General features: G+C 44.5%; 1 protein-coding gene and 1 pseudogene across 1 annotated transcript in view; both read left to right on the top strand.

Annotated features, from left to right (window-relative positions):
• The window catches only part of RNF182 (ring finger protein 182), a 137619-nt gene that overhangs the window by 97446 nt on the left and 20057 nt on the right, over positions 1 to 20116 (top strand). The window lies entirely within an intron of this gene.
• On the top strand, positions 7518 to 9839 carry LOC143783281 (inverted formin-2 pseudogene; annotated as a pseudogene).

The following is a 20116-nucleotide window of genomic DNA, read 5'->3' as shown; positions in this document are numbered from 1 at the left end:
AAGAGGAATAAAGTTTGCGGTGCGCTAAGCACGCCGTGAAAAATTTTAGGCCACGCCTCTGACCACACCCATTTCACAACTAGTCACACCGATATCCATGCCCCAGCCACACCCATTTAGTACTGCTGATCACATTGTTTCATAAACAATAATTATAAACAAAAAAATATGGCCACACAGTGCTCCATACTGTATAACAACCCCACATGATGCTCTATACTGTATAATGGCCACACATGATGCTCCATACTGTATAATGGCCACACATGATGCTCCATACTGTATAATGGCCCCTCATCATGCTCAGTACTGTATAATGGCTGTCATACTCACCTTTCCCACACTGCGCCGAACATCCCTCCATCTCTGTCCTGGCGCAGCACCTTCTTCCTGCATGAGCGGTCATGTGGTACCACTCATTAAGGTCATGAATATGAGTCCATATTCTTCACCTTAATGAGCGGTACCATGTGACCGCTCACACAGGACGAGCTGCCGGCACTGAGACCAGGCATCGCTGGAGTAGGGTGAGTATGATGTCTTCAAGGAGGCAGGCAGGTGGGCGGGTGGATAGGCAGGCAGCCGAGCGGGCAGCCAGGGGGGCGGTCGGTTGGGAAGTGACCACGGACTTTAAAAAAAAAAACAGAAAAAACTTGCTTAGGTGCCGCACCCCCGCATCGTCCCACCCTAGGCATGTGCCCTCAAGTATCTAGTGGCAAATACGGCCCTGCAGATAACATACTCAAGGAAAAGAAAGCATTAAGCTACTCACCGGTAGCAGTTTTTTTCGGAAGCCCATGACGGCACCACGAGAGAGGGGATCCGCCCATTAGGAACAGGAAACCTACAGATACAAAAGGGCGGCTCCTCTCCCACGTATCAGTTGTTTTACAGAGCCTGAGAGGACTACCGCGGTTAGTGACAAGCATAATATACAATATGACATTTTTAATAAATTATTAATCCAGATATCACCCGGTGGAAAAGAAAAAACTCTTTAAAGGACATGCAACCCCCACGTGAAAAAAGGGAGGGAACTAAGGGTGCCGTCATGGGCCTCCGTAAAAAACTGCTACCGGTGAGTAGCTTAATGCTTTATTCGGACTCCCATGACAGCACCACGAGAGATTTTACAGAGACGTAAACCATCTTAGGGAGGGACTACAGCCTGAAGTACCCTTAGCCCGAAGGTGAGATCAGAAGAGAACCCCAAATCCAACCGATAATGTTTAAAAAAGGTGGAAGGGGATGACCATGTGGCCGCCTTACATATCTGATCTAGTGACGCTCCAGACCTTTCCGCCCAAGATGACGCCATGGCCCGGGTGGAATGTGCCTTCAGATTCTGCGGAGCTGGACCCCCACCTGCTGTGTGTGCGAAAGAGATAGCCTCCCTAATCCATCTAGCTAGTGTATACTTCGATGCTCTACTCCCTTTACTAGGACCTTGGAAGGAAAGAAATAGTGCATTATCTCTTTTCCAACTATTGGTGACTGAAATACACTGTAGAAGACATCTTTTAACGTCTAGTGTATGAAGCTCTTCCTCTTTAGGATTAGAAGGATTAGGTATAAACGATGGTAGAACTATCTCTTGTGATCTATGAAATTGTGTTACTACTTTTGGCAAGTACGCAGGGTCTGGCCTAAGGATTACTCTGATAAGAATTCCGTGTATGGGGGCAGTCTGGAAAGCGCTTGGATGTCCCCTATTCTGCGAGCTGATGTTATGGCCACTAGAAAAGCTGTCTTGAGGGACAACATTTTTATTGAGGCTTCTTGTAGAGGTTCAAAGGGGGGGACTTCATTAGAGATGAAAGAACTAAATTTAGATCCCACGGAACCATCCTGTCTTTATGTAATGGTTTAGTCCTATGGGCTGCCTTAATGAATCTTGATACCCAATAGTTGTTAGCAATATTGCAGGAAAACAGGGCACCCAGGGCTGAAACCTGCACTTTTAAGGTACTGGTAGAGAGATTTAATTCTAGCCCTCTCTGCAAAAACTCTAAGATTTGATGTATCGGCACTCCTTCCTGCATATTAAAATCTGAACTGGACAAGAACTTCCTCCAGGTTCTGGAGTAAATTCTCATCGTTATCTGCTTTCTACTCTTCAGGAGTGTGTCTACCAATTTTGGAGAGAAGCCTCTACGTTCTAATAATGACCGCTCAAACTCCAAGCCATTAAATGGAGTGCTGCCACTTGTGGATGGCAGATCGGTCCTTGAGAAAGCAGGTCCAGCATTTCCGGTAACACCCAGGGAGCCGACACAGACATTGTCCTGAGCCAGGTGAACCAGGTCCTTCTGGGTCAGAAAGGAGCAATAAGAATGACTTTTGCTCGGTCTTCCCTGATTTTCCTCACCACTAGAGGTAACAGGTTCAACGGTGGGAAAGCATAGGCCAGCGGAAAATCCCACTTTATTAAAAATGCGTCCACCGCCAGGGGATTCTCTCTGGGATTCAGTGAGCAGAAACTTTCCACTTTTTTGTTGCCTCTGGTGGCAAACAGATCCACCACTGGCTGACCCCATCTGCGGACGATATGATTGAAAACGTCCTTGTTTAGAGACCATTCTCCTTGTTTTAGTGTGTTGCGGCTGAGGAAGTCTGCTGTTACGTTTTCCTTCCCTTTGATGTGGAGCGCCGTCAACGATCGAAAATTTGTCTCTGCTATTTGAAATAGGCGATCCGTGATCCGCATTAAGGCCTCGGAATGTGTTCCCCCTTGACAGTTTATATAAGTGACTGCAACTCAGTTGTCCGATAGGATTCTGACGTGCTGGCCCTGCAGAGGAATTTCTTAACAGCTAATTTAACCGCTAATAATTCCCTTTGATTGGATGAGGATGTAGTAAAGGGTTCCCATTGCCCCTGGACCACCATGTCCTCCATGTAGGCTCCCCACCCTGAAGAGCTAGCATCTGTGGTTATCACCCGAGTAACATTCACTATCCAGGGAACCCCCGCTGATAAATTTTCTTTATGTAGCCACTATCTAAGGGATTTTAATGTTATTGATCCCAACGTTCATTTTTTATTTAATGCGCCCCCAAAACTTTGTCATGGAACAAGACTTCTCTTTGCAGGGATCTGGTGTGAAATTGAGCCCATTTAACTGCTGGAATGCATGACGTAAGGGACCCGAGTAGAGACATGTTTTGTCGAAGCATCATAGAGGGTGATTTAATCACTTTTAAGACATGGCTTTGAATTTGGTCTAATTTCTCTATGGGGAGGAGACACTGTTGTGTTTTTGAATCCAACATTAACCCCAAAAATTTCTGAATGTTTAGGGGCTGTAACTTCGATTTTTCGTAGTTTATGACCCAACCTAGGCGTTCCAATTTAGTTTTAGATATTTCCAATTGTGATAGGCAGTGATGTACAGAATTTCCGACAACTAGGAAATCATCTAAATAGGGGATTATAAGGACATTTGATTCCCTCAAATGTGCCATAACCTCAGCGATTATTTTTGTAAATACTCTGGGGGCCGAAGTTATGCCAAAGGGAAGTGCTCTATACTGAAAATGTCTAATCGTTCCCCCCATTAATACCGCTACTCTCAGGTATTTTTGAAAACCCGCATGAATGGGTACATGATAATAGGCATCTTTTAAGTCCACTACTACCATGAAACAGTTGTGAAAAAGCATTTTTATTGTTGAGTTGATGGACTCCATTTTGAAAGTATGTTTAACCAAAAATCTATTGAGACTGCTAAGATTTATAATGGTCCTATAAGTTTTGTCAGGTTTTTGAATCAAGAATAGGGGAGAGTAAAAACCTTTTCCTCTCTCAGAGCGTGGGACCTCTATCAGGACGTTCTTAGAACAGAGAGTCATCATTTCATCCTCTAAAGCAGCTTGTTCAGAGGCAGAAGAACGTGAGGGGGTTAACTTAAATTTATCCCACGGGGTATGAATGAACTCTAATTTGAGTCCCTGGGAAATAGTGTCTTGTATCCAAACACTATTTGTAATTTTCAAACACTCTGCAGCAAAGTGTAACAATCTCCCCCTCACAGGTCTTTCCAGTCATTGGTCTGTTTTTTTTCTTTCTCTCGAAGAACGGCGGAACATGAATCCTGTACCTCGTTTTCTCTTATCATCCCATCTGGACCGATCTCTGACTGGTGAAAAGGTGCGCTTCCCTCCCCGATTGAACTTCCTTTTGTTGAAGGGACGACGATATGACCCAAATAAACTAGGAAATTTCTTTTTGTCATCCCCTGATTTCTCCAGGACTTCGTCCAAGGTGGGCCCAAATAAATATTCTCCCTTACAAGGGATAGCACAGAGCTTTGCTCTTGCTTGCATATCTCCCGGCCAGCATTTTAGCCATAGGGCTCTTCTAGCGGCATTGGAGAGTCCTGCTGCTCTAGCTGCCAACTTAACAGAATCAATGGAAGCGTCTGACAAAAAAGCAGCCCCCTCCTGAATCACTGATAACGCCGCTAGTATAGAGTCTCTAGAAGCTCCCTGCTTCAACTGGGTCTCTAACTGGTCCAGCCAGACCATCATTGACCTTGCAGTACAGGTCGATGCTACCGCAGGTCTTAAGGCGCCAGCTGCCATCTCCCAGGTACCCTTTAGAAAGGTGTCTGCCTTCCTGTCCAGGGGGTCTTTGAGGGCTCCCATATCCTCAAATGGGAGAGAGGCTCGTTTTGCCACTTTCGCAATTGCTGCATCTAACTTGGGGGCTTTTTCCCAATTGCTGACTGTTGGGTCATCAAAGGGATACCTACGCTTCTGTGCTGGTGGCAGGGAACCTTTTTTCTCCGTTTTTTTCCACTCCCTGTTGATTAGTTGCTGTATTTTTTCATTTAAAGGAAAAACTCTACGTTTCTTTTGATCTAGTCCACTGAACATCATGTCTTCTTTGGACAGTTGAGGCTTGGGTTCTGTTATACCCATTGTTCCCCTGACTGCCTTTACTAATTTGTCTATCCTTTCCAGGGGTAAGCAAAAACGGGCAGCGTCTTCTTCCGAAGAGGAGGATGATGCAGCCGAATCGCTGGAGATGTCACCTTTGTCTTCGTCCATAGACGAATCGGATATCCACTGGCCTTTTTGCCTAGAGCTTCCTGCATGTGATAGGTATTTAATGGACTGTTTAATCTCCATCCTGACCATTTCTTTCAGGCTGGCCGCAATAGAAGAGGATTCTTCTGCTACCTGAGGGGGCAAGCAAGGCAATCTAGTCTATATAGATCTATGCCGCTATCCCCTCCCCCTTTCCAGGACCTCACCATCTGCTGGATACAGGGGTCACATAGTTTTTTAGGGCATGAGTCAGGTAAGGGAACCCCGCAGATGGCACATTCCCTATGTTTCGCTTTACTGATGCTCTTCTTCCCCTATAACAAAACATACGAGGGGAGACAGTCACTGGGTGAACTTTCTCGAAGATCACTTACCAGTGGTCCCAAAATCAGAGAGATACCGGAGTACGAGGGGTATCCTTCCTGGCTGATGCTCCAGACCCCTGTCTGGAGGAGCTTTTGCGGCCAGATCCATTGCTCCTTCTACGGTGTTCCACATCCTTGGGCTTCTGTAAAATTTCTTCCAGCAGCAGAGGCTGCTGATCCTGCTCAGATTCCATCCTTAACTGAAGGTCAGAAGCCAGGAACACACAGGAGCACCATTATATAGCCCCTCCTCCGTCAGCAGATCTGCTCAGCGCTTCTTCCGTAACATTATCCACCCCCCCAGCTGCAAGAGACCGCCCCAGGGCTTGAGGGTGAGCGGCGTGTTATTTTCCGGTGGGCGCCGCCATCTTGGAGTTACTGCGCATGCGCAGAACCCCCGCGACCCGGAAGTAACCGCCGGCTCCGCCTCCTGGCATCACCCCGGCCCGCAGCACTTCCCTGTCAGTGCTGTGAGCAACGTGGGATGCCAACGGAGCCAGCTACACCGCCGGGTGGCACCACCATGATACCACCGCCCCAACAGAGCCCCGTACGGCATCGCATGAGAGAGGGGAACCGGAATATTTACCTCGCACTGGCCCTGGAGACAGGACACCCCCTGGTGACCGCTCCCTGCTGGATGTGCCACTGCCGTGCAGCCCTTCCAGGACCACCGTGGCCACTTCAGGAACTCCGCATCGGCTGAGGTAGGAGACCCCCCGCTACCCGAACCGGCCGGCCTGGGATTCCTAAGGTCTTCCTGTAGGATCCAGTCCCTTTAGGAACAGGAAACCAACTGATACGTGGGAGAGGTGCCGCCCTTTTGTATCTGTAGGTTTCCTGTTCCTAATGGGCGGATCCCCTCTCTCGTGGTGCCGTCATGGGAGTCCGAATAAAGTTGTTGTTCCAGCGTCTCACATTTATCACAGCTGTGATAAAGAACACAAGTGATCACCACCTGTCATTCCACCACATCACAGCCCCGGGATCACGAGTGCTGACACCGCTGGAACAGAGCCGGCACGGGTGGTGAGTATATGTTTGTTTATTTTACCATAGTCAATCATTTACTGTAGTTTAAGAAACGGTAGTCCTAGTAGAGGACAAACCCTTTAAGGCAAATGGTCAATTAACCTTGGGCTTCAATCTCTGGAAGCTTTCAGGTACATTTTCAATTTTCTTCCTTTCTGCATCTGGACACTAATCTGCAGGTACCACATGTTCTAAGAAAAGTAAAACTAGGAGAGTCACTTGTAGAGAAGGATCTGGGTGTACTTGTATGGTGTTCAATGTCAATCAGAAGCTTCTAAAACCAACAAGATAAATTAAAAGTTGAGGAATGACAGGGAATGGACATAATACCACTACTTTACAAAATGATAGTGTGATTTAATCTGGAATATGCAGCTCAGTTCTGGGTGCCAGTTAATAGAAAGGATGACCTGGAGCAAAAAAATAAAAAACAAAAATTAACAAAACTAAAAAAGACCATGGAGGATCTCATTTATGAGGAAAAAATAAAAGAATTAATTTATTTAGTCTTGAGAATATGCATCTAAGTGGGGACATGTTTAACTTGAATTAATTAAATGTAACTCTAATTTATTTAACTTTCATTAATGAAAACAATTAAAAATACATGCCATGTTAAAGTGAGGTCTCATACAGAAGGAATGGAAAGAGGGGGATCTATCCACATACTATGTAACCCATGGGTTCAGGTATAATTTGGGTACAAAAAATTCAAATATGTAGAGTATATAAGAAAAATATGAACTCATAACCAGCAGTGTATTTATAGTAGACCATGCATTGTCATAATGTAACATATTGCACCAGCTGTAATCAAGCAAAGAGGACAAGAAAAAAGACATGTAATATACCTCAGGTATTGCCCTCAATTGCACCCAAAATCAATAAGAACATAGATGTAAGTCACAGTAAAGTACTAAAGCTTACCCATGATATGTGAGATAGGTATTCCCTGCGCAACTCCGACGCACGCTTCGCTTTTGCTTTCTTAAAAGCAGGTGCTTGCAAATCCCTCCCCTTGAGAAAGTGAAACACATCAGAGTTGTACGGGGAATCTTTATCTCACACCATGGGTAAGGTTTAGTACTTTACTGTGACTTACATCTATGTTCTTATTGATTTTGGGTGCAATCACCCATAATGGCCCACCATTTTGCTGAATATGCAATGGGCCACCAAAAGGTTAAAAAAAAAAAAAGTATGGGGTGTGATTGAGGCAGGTCAGTGCATGGTGGGTTGTCGGCGATGTCAGAAGGACTGCTTTATGCCTCTGTCGTTTGCTCCTATGATTGATGCTGCCTGCTGATGATCCTGGTCACAGTCTTCAGCTACTGGACGTGTTAACAAAATTAAGGCAAAAGTAACAACCTTCAGGAGGTCATGGATAGACTTTTAGCTTCCAAGAAACCAAGTAATCAAAAAACCAAAGATAAACATGTGGAAAATATACACAACAGTATACAGATGGACAAACCCAAAGAAGAGACTTGTAAGGAGTGTTTATCTGCCCATCAATCCTCAAAGGACTGTCAGGAGATGCCAGTTTCAGAAACTGAAAAGACTTCTCCATTTGTTTTATGTCCAAGCCCTCTTCCTTCATTGCATGGAGACCAGTCTGCTCCATCACCTAATCCACCTCCCCCACTTCCCACCATAGGGGTGTTGCCGCCGCCACCACCACCTCTTCCTGGCTTGGATGGATTTCCATCTCCCCTTCCAGGTTCTCTGGCATCCCCTCCAGTACCACCTCCCCCTCCTCCCCTTCTTGGTATGGAGGGATTGCCTCCACCAGCACCTCCACCTCCTCCGTTTCCTGGTATGGGTGGATTACCTCCACCACCACCACCTCCTTTTCCAGGAGCTGGTGGCCCACCTCCTCCACCACCTCCTCCAGGAATGATTCCACCACCTCCAGAAGGCTTTGGTGAAGAAGTTGTTGCTGAACACATGGGCTATTCTTTGGGTTACACGAGGCTACCCTGCTTCAAAGTCAACAAGCCATCAATAAAAATGAAAAAATGGAATTGGCCGGATCTATCTCCTAATGTTGCCAAAGATGGTCAGTCTTTGTGGTCTGCATCAAACACCATTGAAGAAACTCCAGAACCCAACTACTCAAGCATCGAGCAGCTCTTCTGTCTTCCACAAGCATCAGCGGCAGCACCAGCAAAGAAGCCGCCAAAAGAGATTTCAGTTTTGGATCCTAAAAAAAATCTAAGTTTGAACGTATTTTTTAAGCAGTTTAAATGTCCCAATGAAGAAATAATTGGGCTGATTGAAAAAGGAGATCGCTCGAAGTTTGATATTGAAGTTTTAAAACAAATCCTCAAGCTGCTACCTGAAAAACACGAGGTGGAAAATATAAAAAGTTTCCAAGAAGATAAATCCAAGCTCTCAAATGCCGATCAGTTCTACTTGTTGCTTCTTGGTGTTCCCAACTGTCAGCTCCGGATCCAATGCATGCTGGCATGTGAAGAATGTGACCTAATGCTGGAAATGCTACAACCCAAGACGGAACTTGTCAGCAAGGCTTGTGATGACGTTCTTGCCAGTCATAGGCTTCCGGTCTTTTGTCAATTTGTCTTAAAAGTTGGGAACTTTTTAAACTATGGAAGTCACACTGGAAATGCCAAAGGCTTCAAGATAATTACCATACTGAAGCTAACAGAGACCAAGGCCAATCAAACACAAATAACTCTTCTGCACCATATCCTAGAGGAAATTGAAGGAAATTACACAGATCTTCTTGAACTTCCATATGACCTTGAGACCATTTCAAAAGCTGCTGAAATCAACATAGAAAATATTTACTCTGAAACAAGAAGCAATCTGAAAACATTAAACGATGTGCAGAATAAGCTCTCCAAGTCCTCCAGCGACATGAGAGAACAGTACGAAAAGTGTGTTCAGGACTCTCTCGATGCACTTAAAGACTTGAAAAAACAGCTGGAAGAGATTTCACAGAAGAAAAAAAAACTATCAGATTATTTATGTGAAGCAAAACTTTCACTAGAAGATACTTTTGGAACCATGAAAACATTTAGGGATCATTTTCTGAAAGCAAGGAAGGAAAATAAAGATAGAAAAGAGCAGGCGGTAAAGGCAGAAAAAAGAAAAAAGTAACTTGAGGAGGATGAAGCAAAGAGACAGAAGGGAGAGAATGGAAAAATCATTTGGAAAGGAACAGTAAAGTTAGAAGAAGGTTGTATCATTGATGCTTTACTGGCCGATATCAGAAAAGGTTTCCAGCTCCGTAAAACTGCAGAAAGCAAATCAGAGCCTGAGGATTCTCAGAAGAACTCAAGTAGTGTCTAAATGGTAAAGTTACTACAGGTTTTCCCAAGAACCTTTTTCAGTCTTCTATGCAAACGCATCTCGAAAGCTTGTCTTTTAAAAAAGACTAACCAAATGACTTTGCATACCCTGCAAAATCCTTACTAATTAGTTTGTGAGCTTGGCTTTGTTAAAAAATTATATTTAAAATTTATTAAAGTATTTCAGAAAAAATACTTTGTAATTTGCATGTCTTTTTGATGCAAATTTCTTTTTGCTTCTTTGCTCCTGTTTTATCCTGTACCTAATGCTGCATGAATTAAATGTGCCTGATATTGGTGAAAAAAAAAAAAGTACTTATACTCATCTTACCGCTCACCTCTCTGACCTTTCCACTACTTACTGCCACCCATTTTGTTGCATATTCTTGTCACTGTCAGACAGCACTGAATCTCTGGGCCTCTTTACATTGCAACTCTTCTGGGACTTTTTTCACAGGTATGTGCAAAGTCATGTGTGACATGCAGAAGTAGTGCTAACTGCTGTCACTTCAAAAGCATCCAGCAACTAGAGGGGTTAACACAGTCACAGGAGACAGGAAGTGGTTAGCAGAGCCCCAGGGGGATTGTAGGAAACTTGTTTACTGTTCTGGCAGCAGCCAAAGGGATTAGTGGTGTGTGCCTGTGATCTGTCTCACAAAGGTTCAGGCAAGTTAATGATAGAAACACAGGATTCCATTACAGAGTGGGACTGGGCTATCCCCTGTACTGCCAGTTTAGAAAGTCTATCAGGAGTAGGAAGAAAAGTACTCCAAGAAATTGTGTCACAGAGATAATCTCACTCAACAAACCCCCCTCCTCCATTACACTCTGCTAAAAGGAATGCTGTGTACTACTGTGCTTTTGTAAAGAGTCTTGATCTGTGCTGGACTGTGCTGACTGTTAGTCAATGTGCCTCTAAGAAGCAGCTGTACTGTTTATGAAGCCTGTGCTTAAGAGACTTGAATTGTACTGAGTGTGCTGTGAGATTAAACTACACTGTTCATCTGTTCATGAGGATTCTATCAATTGTATCTGTGTGAGGAAGTGGATCCATCTTGTGCCTGAGGAAGCTGAAGTACATGGTCGCCCTGAGTAACGGTTCCCCCAGAGTTCCAAAGCATTCATAAGACCTTTCTCGCCCCTCTCTGTACCTAGCGGCGTACATGTAACACATGGCATTGTGACCTTTTGTGTGCTTGTGCAGATCTGTCCCCGGTCTCATCAGAGCTGGAAGTCCTGACCCAGCATGAGTAGACCTGGGGATTCACTGCTTGTGGAGGTGATAAGAAGATGCAATGAGGACCGGACAGGTGATGGTAAGAGGTGTCAGGGCCGGATAGGTGAGGAGTGAGTATAAGTTTTTATTTTTATTTTCTACATCTTATGTTTATTATACTCTCGGGTCTGAAAATAGCAATAAGGGACATTAAGTTCTCAAAAAATATTATTATTATGTATTGCTTATATAACACATCATACTCTTGATTTACAGACTTTGTCATCAGTTTCCCCATTGGTGCTCACAATCTAAATCCCCTATCAGTACTGTATGTCTTTGGAGTGTGTTAGGAAACTGCACAAACAGGGAGAACATACAAACTATGCAGCTGTTGTCCTTAGTGGGATTGGACCCCAGGACCCCAGCATTGCAGAGCATCAGTGCTAACCACGATCCACCATGATGCCCTCATATAACTATATGGAATAATTTCTCTGCAAATCACATTTCCCACTAAATTCCAAGCTAACAGGCAATTTATAATTTTATGTGATCCACTAATCTCTACCTGTAACCTTTCTGTGTTTCTGCTGATGGTTGGAGGACTCAGACCCAAGACCTCATTAATTGAACAAACCAGCAGAATCACAGTTTTACTTGAGTACATAAAATTTTTTTTTGAGCCTGTGCATCTCTCACTGCTGTACATTTGGTCATGCATAAGATGTGAGCTTCTTCGCTATGCCTTGATTGATCGATGGTGGCCTAAGGACCTGAACCTGACTGGTCAACAATTTCTCAAGGGAACTAAAATATGTCAAAAATATTTCTAAAGTTTAGTTACATGTTAAACTCTCTACATTCAAATATGCTAAGTGTGTCTTCAATTTAAAGAAGCACTCATCCCATGAAAGTTTTTATCCTCTTAATATATTGCAGTTGTGAGGTGACCAGGGTTGTAGTCATGGCGAGGGGCTGCTGTTCCAACACACCCTGGCACCCCTCAAAGAAATTATAAAGTCCCAAATGCCGTGTGACGTGTGCGCAGTGTAATTCACTCACTTTTAGGTTAAAGTCCTCCTCAGGTTGTAGAGTCCCGGTTTCAGACAGCATCATACAATGATTGCCAGTGTCTAAGTTAATTTTCAACAATTCAACTTTACTCAGCTTGTCCAGTTCAGTCACAGGCATCGCACAGTAATCCTCATTGATCATAGATCCTTCCTGTTATGGCTGGACCTGGTGGTTAGGAGCACCGGGAATGACCTGATAGTCAAAACTGCAAAATAGAGCGAGCTCTGGGAAGTGGGAGCTCTGCTGACCGCAGCCCTAATCTATTATCACACACACTAGAATTAGCCGTGGATCGTACCTGACTCTGCCTAGACGACTCTTCACAGCCTGAGAGGTAACTACTCCTAAAGAGAAATATAGCCTCACCTTGCCTCAGAGAAATTCCCCAAAGGAAAAGAGCAGCCCCCCACATATATTGACTGTGAGTTAAGAGGAAGGCACAAACACAGGAATGAGACAGGTTTCAGCAAAGGAGGCCCGACTTACTAAATAGACAGAAGATAGATAAAGGGATCTTTGCGGTCAGCACAAAAAACTACAAAAAGCCACGCAGAGTGAGCAAGAAACCCCCCGCGCCGACTCACGGCGCGGTAGGTGCCACTCTGCAACCCAGAGCTTCCAGCTAGCGAGACAATATCATGATAGCCAGCTGGACAAAACTTAGCAGGTACTCAGAAATATATTCAGCACACAAATGAACAACAAATGAGCTTAACAGGGACTTAGCTTCTGCTGAAGTAGACAGGTCATCAGGAGATCCAAGTGAGATCTGAACCAGTACAGATACATTGACAACTGGCATCAGGTAACGATCAGAGCAGAGTTAAATAGAGGAACCAGCCTAGTCTTAAACGATGCAGCTGAGGAAGCCACCTCCAGACCAGCAGCTCCACTTTCAGCCACCAGAGGGAACCCATGGACAGAACTCACAGAAATACCATTCCTGACCACAGGAGGGAGCTCGAGAACAGAGTTCACAACACCTTCCCCTGTGCTATCCCGTGTTCTTCCTGCAATGCTTTGTTCCCATACCATATCCTCCGGTACCGCAGCTTCCCGACTAGCCGAACTAGCTCTTGCTTGGATCTCCCTGTCCGTTTTCCCCTCCGTGGGCAAAACTAAAGGATTGCGCTTCCAATCCTTCTCAGATAGTAAGTCTTGGACATTCCAGACTTTCCCATTAAGCCTAGCGGCTGTAACTCTCATGCTGCCCTGATTATCTTGTGATTGTGTGACTTCCAGCCCCAAGGCCCCTGGACTGCTGGGCTTCTCTGCTTAAACTGGTTCCTACAATAACCTTACTGTTCCACACTCTACTCTCTAACTAACTAACCACAGATAGTGGCTCAACTAAAAACTCATGGCCCCTCCTTCTCGGAATTCCCCTTACTCCTTATCCTAACTCTATGTATCTCCTAATATACAGTGCCCCCACTGTTCTAAACCCTATAATACCCCTTACTAATACAAAACCTTACTCTATCACTGTATCTCCCTATTTCTATTCCTAGCCCACAAAGATACATAACTTACACAATACACAAACATCATAACATTACTTAACATATTACTACGCAATAAAACAGTACCACATAACACATCATTTTACACATATAAATATATATATAGGGGGCCTGAACATCTGACGTTTCCCACGCTAGCATCTGTGTGACAGCGTGAGAAACAGGGTTTCTGATCTGAGGTAACATTACATGTTACCGCTGGTCACAGCGATGCAGTTCCCACGCTGTAAAGCGTCATCCATTACCCGGCTCTTCCCACTTGCCCTGGTGCGGTGGAAGGTGGGGTAATAGTTGTGAGGTTGATGCGAGCCCACAAGATAGTAACATCCATTCCCAAACCTATAGTCAAATGTCATAAAACACAGACACAGAGAAAATTATGATTTTTTTATTTTAAATAAAAACACAGACTCCTTTATTTGAAAGAAACTTTCCCCACCTTCTTTCGTCTATTCATTACGGTAAACTCTGTACTGTAAAAACACCATATTCCTCACCTGTCCAACGATAATCCATATGTCCCACGACATGCTCCAACTCTACTACATCTGGATTGCATAGCTAGATTGCACAACATAATTTTAAATAATTGTGTCAGCATCTTCGGCGCTCCTGTGCACTAAAAGTCTTGCTTGATAGTGATAACACTAGGGTGCACTGGCTGATAGCATCCCTGCTAACTATGAGGCTGATGGAATCAGCGACATGTTGTAACGTTAGGCTGAGTGCGGAGTCCTGCGTTGTCCAGGCCAAAACATACCATAATTTTCAGACCATAAGACACACTTTTTTTCCCAAAAAACTTTGGGGTAAAATGGGGTGCATCTTATGGTTGCAATAAACTTACAAATCCTGCGGCTGTGACTGTGCAGCAGGGCTCTGTGATGTGGTGGCAGGCTGTGCTCCAGGGCAGTGGCAGCGGCTCTCTGTGCTCCGTGGGGTGCTCCACCAGCATTTCGTCAAAGCCCGGAGGCCCCTGCACATCCATTGCTAACATGTTGCGGTGGCCTCTGGGAACATGGCCTCCAGGAAGATGGCCACCGGGCCGGGGGCGGAGCATGCTCAGATTCAGATCTCGTCCCGAGATCTTGGAAGACAAAATCTCGGGACAAGATCTCATTGCCAAAACTTGAATCTGAGCATGCACCGCCCCTGGCCCAGCTGCCATCTTCCCGGAGGCCAAAGAGCCGGTGCAACTCCACCAAAGCACAGTCCCTGCCCTGGAGCACAGTTCCTGGCCCCAGCACAGCCCCCCTGCCCCAGCACAGAGCCCCTGCCTAAGCACAGAGCCCCAGCACGGACCCCAGGAAAGAGCCCCTGCCCCAGCACAAAGTCCCAGCACAGAGCCCCAGCACAGAGCCCCTGCCCCAGCACAGAGCTGCCGCCACTGCACCAGCTTGGGATGGGATTTTTGGGAGGCCACCGCACCAGCCTGGACCACCGAACGACCCCTGTGACCACTCCTCCACCTGTGCTGATCCCTTCCCTGGAAAGCTGAATTCAAACTGTAAGACAGACCCCCATTTGACTCATTTTTTCCCCTATTTTCCTTCTGAAAATTTGGGGTGCATCTTATGGTCCGGTGCGTCTTATAGTCCAAAAAATATGGTGCACGTTTCAGGGAAATCATGGTCCCCCTTCATCAGGGTATCACTATCAAGGAAGACTTTCAGCATCACTCTGCTTTGCATGGATACTAACGTGCACAGGAGCACTGAAGATGCTAACACAATTCCTATCCTCTCAATTCCATATTGAGAAAAACTTATCCAATATTCACTCGACACATTTGGGATGTCAAAATAGAAGAAAAGGTATTTAGAAAAGAGAAACAGAATAATTAAACTCAGATAATATGGCTAATCTGATAGTCTCAGTTCAAACCATTAGGGGATAATATGTTTAAAGTATGTATCCAATATGCTTGACTAAAAAGAAGAATTTTTAAATATTACCTCCCCTCCTAGGAACTTTGACTTGTTCTAATACTTGATATTTCAATTGAGCAATTGATTGTCATTTTTCTTTAAAATGAAATGGAAGCGGTAATAAAGTATCATGTGTCAGCGCTCCTGTGTGTGTTAGTATCCAGGAGATGCAGCGTGACGCTGAAAGTCATATGAGTACTTATTATTGACTCTGTCTGGAGATTGATAAGAGCACCTGGATTGCACTTTAATTGCCCTATCCTTACCGGTGTACATTGTTATCAGCAAACCATTACCGACTTCACTCTAAGTGGCATAACTGCATTTATGTTTACATTTTAAGGTCTTAAGCAAATCTTTTATTCATCTATTTTAATTAATGCAAATATTCCATCATATATTGTTTATATAGTTTATAGAATTAATGAACAATTTACATTTTACTCAAAAATATACCTATAAAGAGAAAAATCAGACAAACTGAACATTTTGCAGTGGTCTCTTAATTTTTGCCAGAGTTGTATATGTAATGATAATAGAAAATTAAGATAATTATTACAGTGGGGAAAATAAGTACCGTATATACTCGAGTATAAACCAAGATTTTCAGCCCACTTTTTGGGGCTGAAAGTCCCCCTCTCGGCTTATACTCGAGTCATACCCATAGGTAGACAGGGGAGGGGGAGCAGGGGCTGTCTAATAATACTCACCTGCTCCTGGCGCGGTCCCTGGCTTCCCTGCGCTGCAGTTTCTTCCTGTAGTGAGCGGTCACATGGTACCGCTCATTACAGTAATGAATGTGCGGCTCCACCTCCCATAGGGGTGGAGCCGCATATTCATTACTGTAATGAGCGGTAACGGTGACTGCTCACTACAGGAAGAAAATGCGGAGCCGGAGAACAGACATGCAGCGACGGCGCCAGGAGCAAGTGAGTATGACGGGGCAGTGCGCGATATTCACCTGCTCCTCGTTCCACCATCGGCGCCGCTGTGTCTTCCGCAGTGACGCTCAGGTCAGAGGGCGCAGTGACGTGATTAGTGCGCGCTGCCCTCTTCCTGAACGTTAGTGCAGAGGATGGGAAGACACAGCAGCGGTCAGCGGTGGAACGGGGAGCAGGTGACTATAGCAAGTGCCGGGGGCCGGAGAGGTGAGTATGTAATTTTTTAATTTTTTTAATTGCAGCAACAGCATATGGGGCAAATATCTGTATGGAGCATCTTATGTGGCCATGTGCAGCATGATATGGGGGCAAATATCTGTATGGGGCATCTTATGTGGCCATGTGCAGCATGATATGGGGGCAAATATCTGTATGGGGCATCTTATGTGGCCATGTGCAGCATGATATGGGGGCAAATATCTGTATGGGGCTTCTTATGTGGCCATAATCCACATTTGTGGAGCATTATACGGGGCATATTTTAATATGGAGCATCTTATGGAGCCCATCATAAACTGTATAGAGCATTATATGGGGCTCCTGATTCAATATGGATATTCAAAAACACTTAAACTACTGATGTATCAATTAATTTTACTTTTATTGGTATCTATTTTTACGTTTGAAACTTACCAGTAGCTGCTCCATTTTCCACCCTAGGCTTATACTCGAGTCATTAAGTTTCCCAGTTTTTTGTGGCAAAATTAGGGGGGTCGGCTTATACTCGGGTCGGCTTATACTCGAGTATATACGAACATTAACAAATGATGACACATGGTCTGAACTATGATGTACAAAAAAAATATACTTTATTATTAAAAATTAACACAAATGTATGGAGGGAAATGTGGCTACACTGTAGAGACGTTGTAGAGAAAAGCAAGGAGGCACGTGCACGGGGTAACCGTCCTTAATAGTATTTATAAAAAATTATCAAAATATGTAAAGTAACCTAAAAAAGAAAAAAACATAAAGAAAAAGTAGAAATATCGGTGGGACACTCAGTAGTGAATGCAATGAATGCGGACTGCGGTACAGCACACTGTATAGGACAAGGCAATCTGGCCATAAATTGCATATTGAATCACAATGTTACTCCTGTCCCATAGCATAGAAATACTGATAACACAATTAATAAAGTACATACGCAACCGCATCTGAGTACCCACCGCAAGAAAGGACTGGTGATCCCGGGGACGTGCCTCCGCCCCAACGCGCGTTTCGGTGCTCTCACCTTCGTCAGGGGGCATTAAACAAGTGTGCACACAGGAATTAAATAGGAGAAAAGACCCCGGAAATGAATGCGGACAAACCCGGAAGTTGACACTCTGCACCATAGTAACCCTCGCGTCAGCGCGCTCCGAGAAAGGCAGGTGAACGCCGGAGATCACAGGGGCCCCATGTGACCACCAGCATCCAACCACCATCCCAGCGGCGCGCCGGCGCAGAGGGAGATGATGACAGGTATTTCAACACTAGCGATGGAAGAAACCCCCGTAAGTATAATCAATCAAAACAAGAAATACAAAAATACAAATATGTCATAATGAACAAATGGCATCAGACAATCTACACTCACCGGCCACTTTATTAGGTACACCATGCTAGTAACGGGTTGGACCCCTTTTGCCTTCAGAACTGCCTCAATTCTTCGTGGCATAGATTCAACAAGGTACTGGAAGCATTCCTCAGAGATTTTGGTCCATATTGACATGATGGCATCACACAGTTGCCGCAGATTTGTCGGCTGCACATCCCAAAGATGCTCCATACAAGGCAGGATGGATCCATGCTTTCATGTTGTTTACGCCAAATTCTGACCCTACCATCCGAATGTCGCAGCAGAAATCGAGACTCATCAGACCAAGCAACGTTTTTCCAATCTTCTACTGTCCAATTTCGATGAGCTTGTACAAATTGTAGCCTCAGTTTCCTGTTCTTAGCTGAAAGGAGTGGTACCCGGTGTGGTCTTCTGCTGCTGTAGCCCATCTGCCTCAAAGTTCGACGCACTGTGCGTTCAGAGATGCTCTTAGGCCTACCTTGGTTGTAACGGGTGGCGATTTGAGTCACTGTTGCCTTTCTATCAGCTCGAACCAGTCTGCCCATTCTCCTCTGACCTCTGGCATCAACAAGGCATTTCCGCCCACAGAACTGCCGCTCACTGGATTTTTTTTCTTTTTCGGACCATTCTCTGTAAACCCTAGAGATGGTTGTGCGTGAAAATCCCAGTAGATCAGCAGTTTCTGAAATACTCAGACCAGCCCTTCTGGCACCAACAACCATGCCACGTTCAAAGGCACTCAAATCACCTTTCTTCCCCATACTGATGCTCGGTTTGAACTGCAGGAGATTGTCTTGACCATGTCTACATGCCTAAATGCACTGAGTTGCCGCCATGTGATTGGCTGATTAGAAATTAAGTGTTAACAAGAAGTTGGACAGGTGTACCTAATAAAGTGGCCAGTGAGTGTATATACTTTTATTAGCACAATTTCTTAGTATCAGGACTAATTACAAATGCATAGTGAAAACAATATATCAAAAAAGAGAGACATATATAGATGTTGAAGATCACAAGGACTAAACAAAAAGATATATAACAGAACTACTATAATATATCTACAATATAGCATATTGCTCATATACATAAAAGAATATAGACAATAATATTACATCTGTGCCAGATATAACAATTATACAAAATGTCAGAAAAAAACATTATTAGAAATGTCATACGACAAGAAATATATAAATATATTTTTTGGACCAACACATTGGTTCCAAAAAAGACAAAATAAATTTGAACCAGTCCATCCAAAGAATCAAAATAGCTGTATGACGTAAACTGCATCATGAGGTAGACTTGACTCGAGGATTTCCGCCATATCAGGTAGTGCATCATAAAGCATATACAATTATCACGGGGCCGAATACACTAGAAAAAACAAAAACCTGTTAAAAACAATTAAAAACAATACAACAGTCCCCCAGTGGGACCAGACTACAGAACAGACCAAGGACCGCAGAACTCATTATAATATCAGCTTGGCTACGGATTACTTATAAGAAGGGGGCATAGCTTATGTTCTCATTGAGTCCAGCAGGGTGGACCGTGTTCAAAGTCCAGATCCACCTGGATTCAACACGGGCCAACCGCTGGAAAGTGCCACCTCCGCGGATCCCTACATCCAGAAGATCAATGCCTCTGGCCCTAAGGAGACTGGCATCACAAGAGTGGAACCTCCTAAAGTGGCGTGGTAATGTCTTAAGGGTGGTGATGTCCTCCACCGTGGCCGCTGCGCTGATGCCCAAAACATGTTCCCGTATACGCGTTTTGAGTTGGCGAGTAGTCATGCCAACATATTTTTTCTCACATGGGCAGGTGACCATATAAATAACATTCGTAGTGGAACATGTGATTCTCTTACGGATTTTATACTCATGTGAACCATCAAAATTAGAGAAGACACTTACTCTTTCAATGTTAGGGCAAGCAACACAGCGGCCACAGGGAACGCAACCCACCCTAACCGCCACTGAATCCAGAAAGGTACCCACTCCCTGGCCTGTGTAGTGACTATGTACAAGCATGTCTCTCAGGTTCCTGGATTGTCTAACTGCAACACCAGCCCTTTCGGGCAGATGGCACGCAATCACAGGATCTGCCTT

Source organism: Ranitomeya variabilis, chromosome 6 (assembly GCF_051348905.1).
Source record: "Ranitomeya variabilis isolate aRanVar5 chromosome 6, aRanVar5.hap1, whole genome shotgun sequence".
In the NCBI taxonomy this organism is placed as follows: Eukaryota; Metazoa; Chordata; class Amphibia; order Anura; family Dendrobatidae; genus Ranitomeya; species Ranitomeya variabilis.
The sequence above is the reverse complement of the archived record's forward strand: the minus strand, read 5'-3'. Positions and strand labels throughout refer to the sequence as shown.